Raw genomic sequence first — 6,907 nt, 5'->3', positions numbered from 1 at the left:
AACCAGCCACACCTGCACCTCATCTACATCAGCCAACTCGCCACCCTTGAAGCCAACCCACCACCCTTGAAGCCAACCCACAGTTGGCTAACCTAGCTTCATTCTTCTACACTTCCCCCCCTTTTTTTTAACATTTCATACCTTATGTTTTTAACAATCATTACAACCTTTTTACAAATAAATTTTTCATACAGTCCTCTATAAGTCCTCTACATTACCTGTCCCCACAGATCAAATACCAGGTCTCGCTGACACTGTCTACAGATCAGACTGAATGCCATGCAAACAAAACAGACCGTGGAGCTGACAAAACAAGTGTCCACACACAGATTTGTGTGCAAACCATGTACATGGTACATGGTGGAGACCAGCTCTTGGTGAACTGGCAAGTTGGTAACTATTACTGACAGAGGAAGCTTGCCTGAGCAGACAGTGTATTTGTTTTACACCTGTAAACATCACTGTATACAAATGGACATTTAGGCTAAGCAACAGCTGGTGCCTCCTCACTTATGCAGCAGGATGACCTGAAGAAAGAGCCTGGTAAGGCCCCAGTTCGGCTTGCGCAGTGTTAATTACAGATATGTAATCATATGAACACACTTGTAACTTCAAGGACAGCACCTGGCCTGACTACAGCAATATGTCACCAAGCAAACGGCATAAAGCACCACTCTGCTGTCCTGGAGAACCCAGACACCCAGTTAAGCAATCTTGTTCTGGTTATTCAAATGAAAATGGGGAAAAGAGGAAGGTTTGGCTTTCACCATGTGTGTAAAATCAGAGTAATGGCACATCACCTTTCAGCGTGGCTGAAGTTTGGAGTAGCATACTGAGAGGTATTTGACTATCCTGCCCCTTAACAATTCTTTGTAAATCTAAAAGTGTTCAGGTGTCTGTGTATACCCACGTGTATGTATCAGTAGGTGAAAAGGGGAAATAGTTTTGTTTTGCAAGTATGACCAATAATCAACTTGGAATATTTTATCACTCCCAGCCCTCCCCACTGTGGGCAGTTTGCACTTCTTCTATTAAAAATACAAATGAATGATGCAGGATTGAGCAGAGAAAAGGGAGTGGGGTAGGTATGGGAGGACTGAGTGGACAAAATGGGTATGAGCTTCTTGAATTAGTTCTTCTGATGGTTGGTTGGTTGTTTTGGTTTTTTAGCAATGTTTGACTCTTACTTTCTCTGCTGTATCAGATAGTGGCTGGAACTGGTTGCAGAGCAGTCTCGAGTAGTGTGGTGGGGATAAGGCAGAAGTCTCTTAACTGATCCATCTTCTTATAACTTTATCACTTGTGAAAAATTATATGGATCAAATGGGTTAAAATGGCATATTTGACAGCCTTCTTTTCTATTGTTCATCTTACAGTGCAAGATGGGGGGGAAGGACCATGTTCATTTGGGAATAAATTAATTATCTCTTGAGCTAAGCTAGCTTTTTATCCTCTATATATCAGCTCAGACTGCTATTTTTCACTTTTAAGATCCATCACAGCGTGATCCCACCTTGTGTTTTGTCTCAGACACTCCGATGGTACTGGCCTGTGCTCTGCTAGTAATGTCTGCCTGTGTAAATGTAAGGTCATGTTTTCATCAAATACATTTCTGCTTTATCTTGGCCCACAAAAATCAATGAGGAGATCGTTTAAGACTCTGCAAGGCTGCTTAGTTACCCTGCCTCCTCCTGGCCTCACATCGCTCAGTATGCACGTAGAGCAAGAGCTATCTGGTGTACTCTGGCAGTTACGCCTGTCGTAATGACACCGCTGTTACCTTGTGTTTCATGCATCTGCCAGGGGAATCCATGTGACATTTCTCATCATGTATTTGAGCTTACCACCCATGATGATGCATTTACATGAACTAATTTTATGTCTAAAAACACAGCTGTTGACATTTATGGTGTCATCCCCACATGATGTAAACTACTGGACATTCAACACCTCTGACCATAAGTTCTTTGGGGCAGGAAACATCATTATCTTCTGTGTCTGTGCTACCATCCACACCAGGAGAGATCCCAGCTAAAGGCCCAAAGTGTTATAAGGTCAAGAATAATAGAGTCCAATAACAATGGAAGACACTGTTAAAGAGTATCATAGGCTACAAGAATTTCCTCATGTATCTGCACTGACTTTGTTCCACCATAGGGAATAAAAAGCAGTTGCTTCTCTGAACTGAGTATACTGTGCCAAGCAACTACAGATTTATGTTCTATCCTTCACATCTGAGAAGTTTTTCAACACTGTTATTTCATTAGTTAGTTTCAATGATGATTCTTTTTATCCTATTGTGTTTTTAAATAACCTTTTCATAAACCCTAACTGAGGTTTCTATAGAATTCTTAAGAAATTTTAACATCTTAAATAAACTATTTAAAGATTTCCTTAGTCTTTGTAGCATCTCTACAAGGCAAGTAATTATTCTCAATTTTACTGAGGGAAGACTTGATGAGAAGAATTTAATTGACTTGCTCAAGACTACAAATTAAATTTGCAGCAAAGCCAGAATTAGATTCTGCATGGCTCCTAACAATGTCCAGATCTTCAGACCTTGCTTTTTCTAAAACTTATTTTGGTACTCGATTGTTTGCAGGGGTGAATTATTGAAAGAAAGAAGGTAAAATTAACATGTGCTTTTCCAGCTACGGTATTAAAACCAAAACTAAGCCAACTAGGGCAACTTTGGCACATAGAGAGCAATACCTGACCTCTTTCTCAGAGCAAAGGTGATAGGGGCTTGGTTAGGAATTAGCCCACTGTATTCTCTGGCTGCGCTATGTATTGCCACACAGTCTAAAATGAACCAACATTCTTCACGTTCCAGGATAGCTTTAGGTAGAAATGACAGAAGACAGCTTGCTGCCAGTAACTTCTTTGCTTGGGAGGCAGCATGGGTTTTTTGTAAGCGCAGACAGAAGATAGGAAAGAAGGCGCAGGTTACTCTTACATTACTAGCAGCTTCACACTCCTTTCACCAGAAATCATAATGCCCATTATTTTAGCCATGCATCCACAGAACTGTAGCGATGCTCTTTTCTGTTGCACCACACTGCAAATCAGTTGGATTCTCTTTTAAACTTGTTGAAAACCTAGTCTTGACTCCGGTCAGAACAAGGAAGGAAGAAGGGAGACTTTTCCCTGAGGAAAAACAGGATTTTGCCATCCCAGAACATCTCCAGCATGAGGTTGAATCAGGAGGCAGGCTGCGTGAGAAGGAACTGAAAAAGTCTCACTTCGGGTTTGTTTTTTTTCTGATTGGTGAAGACTTAGCTTAGTACTCCTAAGTATTTTCTGATCTTCAGTCTTGACCCTACTGTGTAGAAGAAATTAGTCCTGTCATCACACGACTGAACTGCCTCCTCTTCCATTCACTCCACAACTTATCCATTTCTCGCACTGGGCAGGGAAGTGTTTTAAACCATGCTCCTGTGCCTGTCCCACCTCCTGCTACACCCAAGCGATGAGCTGCGGTAACACTATCCTCTCAGCATGTCACATAATGCTCAGCATCCCATCAGCCTCGTGGATTTCACAGCTCTTTACACTCAAGCCTCTGAGGTAGTGGTGAGCTACATGTCACAGAATAGGAAGCTGAGGGACAGCTGTGGGAAGCGACTCGCCCACAGTCCCCCGGGGCAGGGCAGAGAAATCTGGTTACAGAAAGGGTTCTCAAAAGCTCTCCAAGTGTGAGCTGCTGCCAAAATCCACAGAGGCAAAGTAGTTTAAAAGCAAAGCTCTTTATTGAAGAAGTGCCCAGAATTTTTCAAGACTAAAAGAATTTGTCTCAAGGCAGGTGTGCCCATGGGGACTGGTTTTAGTAGCACTGAGGAATGTGTGTGGAAAGGACTGGCATCTTGCCATGGGGCAGAAGAAAGAGAAATTCATGCCCATTATTGCACTCCTTTTTACTGTCTTCTCTTTTGTTAGTTTGGGGTTTTTTTCTTTGCTCTGTGGTATCCCTCCTCTCTCCTTCGCAGAAATCCTTTTGTAAAATCCCCTGGGTTCTGGCTTTCTTGACTGCACTCACTCTCACCTTGTGCCTGAACTCTCCCAGTTCCATACCCTCAGTCTGCTTCCCTTGGTGCCAGCGAGATATCAAACACACAGTCCTGCACCCACATCTGAGTCAGCAGCAGCCTGAACATGCTGAAGGTGGCTGGGGGGATCTGGCCTGCAGGCTCTGGGGAGGCTGGCAGAGAGCGCATCAGCTGTGCTCATCCAGCTCACCTCCTTTGCACACACAGTTTGACAGCATTTACAAAGTAACTTCCAGAAAAACTTGTCAGGGACAGAGGAGCTGCCACAGAAATCAGGAAAAAGAAAATAAGAGTCATCAAGGATGCTCAAGTAGCCTGCTTAGTTCTGGAAACAGAAACTGTGTTGACCTGCCACATCACTGATGCATGGGAAGCAGAAATGTGGACCACAGCCAGGTCATCTTTGCTCAGGTGTCATTTTTAGAAGCTCAGAAGATGGATACAGACATTTTATGATAGGAGGAAGGAACAGGAAAGAATAGCAAAGTATTTTGCACAACTGTTAGGAAGGAGGCAAAGGCAACACAGAGGAAGGTGCTGAAGTCAGAGAGACTACAAGAATGAGTGTTTTCCTTCCAGAAGGAGTCAGCACTGAAGGATGAGGACACAGCTGGTGGACTGAAAGCATGTACATGATGCCAGCTAAGAGCTAGTTGTGAGCTCTCAGGAATGAGGGAGCTGAGATCAGTGCTCCGTGGTGCAACAGTCTCTTGCAGACAGTTCTGACAGAGCCATGGGACGCCTATGCATTTTATTGGATTACTGAAGGAGAAAGCCTTGTGAAGGGCTAGGATCTGAGCAGAGCTAAAAGCAGGTGCTCATGTTTGGGAAGTTCAGGAGATTGACCTAACTGTTAATGAGAATACCAGGTGCAAAATGAACCCTCACACATTCACTGCCCCAGGAATGACCCTATCCCCAATCCAGAAAATGTTCCCTCCCTATTTCAGGCTTTACATTACCTCTTAGTCCTGGGCCTCTCCTGAATGCACTTGGGTATTCACACTTGGGTCCATTATGAGCAAAGGTCATTAAACCTTGTCATGTACTATATGTCTAGCTGGAGTTTCCTTAGGCCCCCAGAGACGGAAAAAAAGGGCCTCCATAACACTTCTCTTTGGCAATAGCCCGAATAGCCTCTGCCTCCGGGCTTGGTCTGTAAGAAGGGCATTTTCCAAAACTGGATCACATGTAACTTTCTATGACCTTGTAGCCTTCACTTTACTTTTATGAATGAATCTCTATTAAAAGCAGGGGGTAAATGTTTTTCCTTTGTCCCTCTTTCAGTTTACAAATTTGTCTTCTCCTATAGCCAGCTGTTAAAAGATTGGTTCTGCCCCTGCTTTCACCTTTCCTGTTTTATCAGCTGAGACGTCAAACTGAGGGCCTGACCACTTGATGTTAAAGATCCATGGCTCTTTTTGTAAGGCAGTGGCCTGGACAACTCTAGACTCTAAATACAGCCTTGTCTTACAGTTTGAGTTAGCCTCTCACACCCTAAATTGCAAGGCGTCATTCCTTGAGCAATGAACAGCTTCTCTGTCCTAATTCAGCAGCGACAGCACTTAAGCAATAGGTGAAAGAAACTCCATATTTCTGACGTTTGACATCCATGGATGAAAAGGGCTGTCTGTAGAAATGCTTATGATGGCTTATTATTTTGGTCCGTTGCTATTCTTATTTCTACTAGCCCTGTGCCAATTCATCTTCTTTTCTGCAAGATTTCACCTTCTTGCTCTATACCTGCCTCAAGAATAGGCAGAAACTTCCAACAAAAAAACATTGCTCAAAACAGAAATAGCAAACGAACGGCTACAAAGAGACACAGTAAAACTGCTCCACTCTGCCCATGCCGTAGTACTTAACTAAGCTCATTAAGCACCTCCCCACAGATAACTACAGCAGATCAGAGGTGTTCAGCTGTGCTTGTGATGACTTCCCAGCCTGTGGCACCCATAGCAATGGCTTCAGGGACCTACCTGTTATCATAACCGTTCTTCTGGCTGGAGAGGAACAAACGAGACTGTTTGTTGGGACCACGGAGTGGGGGAAGCTTGTGTGTTTTGAGGAGATGTGATGCAGACAGGAGGATGAGGTTGGGCTGCTCCACAGTAGGAAGACCTCATGGAGTGAGGTGTGGTATAGGGAGTAGGTGGGAATATGAAGTGGAAGATGCAGGATGAAGGGGGTGACATTCTGTCTGAGCAAGGTATCCTGCTCTGTGGAGGTATGGCATATGGTTGGGTGGTTTTGGACAGGGATGGACAGTGACTACTCAGACTTACCTCAGAATACTTTTTTTTTTATTATTTACTTGAATATTCCAGAATATTTTGACAATTTTCCCTCAGGACACGAAGCGGCTGAAATGGCTGCCTTGCAGTGACCTCTAGAGTATGTTTGCTTTCAAACCTGCTGCAACCTTAGATCACCTAGAAAAAAACAGCTTCTCCCAAAACAGATTATATAGACCCACTTTCTCTTCTAAGACTGGATTGTGCCATTGCCAGTCTCAAAGTGTTTCTCCACATAATGCCTCAGGTAGGGCACGTATGGAGAAAAGAGGCTTGTTATCTCCAGTTTGCTAGTGCATCAAAGGAAGTTGCAGATGCTCTGTATGGATCTGATCCAATGCTCTTTGAAGTCAGTGAAAACCCTTCCCTCGACCTCTTATTCAGTTCCCCTCTCTCAGTAGCTCTTTATGCAAATCGTAGTCTATTTTGTGTGTCTCTCCAACAAAATCAACATGTTTCTCCCAGGCATATCCCTTTGTGGAAACTGATAGCAAACCTTTCAAAATTCTTCTCGTTCTCTTTTTCTGATGAAGCGTGACTTGAAAGCAGATAAGCACTACCCAAAGC

This window comes from Falco punctatus (assembly GCF_963210335.1).
Source record: "Falco punctatus genome assembly, chromosome: 4".
Taxonomy (NCBI): Eukaryota; Metazoa; Chordata; class Aves; order Falconiformes; family Falconidae; genus Falco; species Falco punctatus.
Note: the sequence above shows the minus strand (reverse complement) of the source record.